General features: G+C 54.0%; 1 non-coding gene across 1 annotated transcript; it reads right to left on the bottom strand.

The window, feature by feature from the left end:
- Positions 1 to 243: 243 nt before the first annotated feature.
- On the bottom strand, positions 244 to 437 carry LOC130292237 (U2 spliceosomal RNA). Its single transcript, XR_008848143.1, has one exon. It is a non-coding gene; the product is annotated as a U2 spliceosomal RNA (small nuclear RNA).
- Between the last annotated feature and the right edge of the window lie 1,020 nt (positions 438 to 1,457).

Here is a 1,457-nt window from a genome sequence, read left to right as displayed (position 1 = left end):
GATAGACGTTCATAAACCAGTCAGTGCAACTCATTATTGTGGTCTCTAATTGTGGAACTCTTTTTTTTTTTTTTGTGAGGATACGATGAGCTTATCCAATTAAGGAGGCCATTCAGCAGTACTGGGTCTGGACAGCAGCGGCACCTTCTGCAGCCAGACTGACTGACATGACAAGGCAGGCAACAGCTGCAGCAGCACCCACAGAGGATTAAATAAGAATCTGTCTTTTTTAACACTGGAATGGGGTGGTGCACTGTACCCGAAGATACTGCCATATCGGGTCAATGCATTGGGCGACGGAAGCAAGTTTCCAAATCGGCTCCCATTCTCAAAAATCCATTTAATTTATGGTCCCCAGATAGGGGACATATCAGATATTAAACTGATAAGAACAGATTTTTATTACCAATCAATTGTCAATCACACAATAAATATATTCACCATAACAGAACTGACTTTTTTTTTATCTATCTATCCATCTATATATATATATATATATACCGTATTTATCGGGGTATACCTCGCACCGGCCTATAACACGCACCCTCATTTTACCAAGGATATTTGGGTAAAAAAAGTTTTTTACCCAAATATCCATGGTAAAATGAGGGTGCGTGTGTGCGCATGTATACCCCGATAAACCCCCAGGAAAGGCAGGGGGAGAGAGGCCGTCGCTGCCCGCTTCTCTCCCCCTGCCTTTCCTGGGGTCTAGAGCGCTGCTGCCGGCCCTTCTCACCCCCTGGCTATCGGCGCCGCTGCCCGTTCTGTCCTCCTGACTATCGGTGCCGGCGCCGATAGCCAGGGGGAGAGAAGCGGCGCCGACAGCCAGGGGGAGAGAAGGGGCAGCAGCACCCATTGCCGCCGGCGCCGCTGCCCCGTTGCCTCCCCCCATCCCCAGTGGCATAATTACCTGGGTCGGGTCCGCGCTGCTGCAGGCCTCCGGCGTCCCCTGCGTCGTTGCTATGCACGGTGCGGCGCATGACGTCAGTGCGCCGCGCCGTGCAGCGCATAGCAACGACGCCGGGGACGCACGCCGGAGGCCTGCAGCAGCGCGGACCCGACCCCGGCAACAGGTAATTATGCCACCGGGGATGGGGGGAGGCAACGGGGCAGCGGCGCCGGCAATGGGTGCCGCTGCCCCTTCTCTCCCCCTGGCTGTCGGCGCCGCTTCTCTCCCCCTGGCTATCGGCGCCGGCACCGATAGTCAGGGGGACAGAACGGGCAGCGGCGCCGATAGCCAGGGGGTGAGAAGGGCCGGCAGCAGGGCTCTAGACCCCAGGAAAGGCAGGGGGAGAGAAGCGGGCAGCGACGGCCTCTCTCCCCCTGCCTTTCCTGGGGGTGTATCGGCGTATAACACGCACATAGACTTTAGGCTAAAAATTTTTGCCTAAAAAGTGCGTGTTATACGCCGATAAATACGGTATATATATATATAGATATATAAAAAAAATTATTTT

Source organism: Hyla sarda, chromosome 9 (genome assembly GCF_029499605.1).
Source record: "Hyla sarda isolate aHylSar1 chromosome 9, aHylSar1.hap1, whole genome shotgun sequence".
Classification (NCBI taxonomy): Eukaryota; Metazoa; Chordata; class Amphibia; order Anura; family Hylidae; genus Hyla; species Hyla sarda.
Note: the sequence above shows the minus strand (reverse complement) of the source record. Positions and strands in the feature narration are given on the sequence as shown.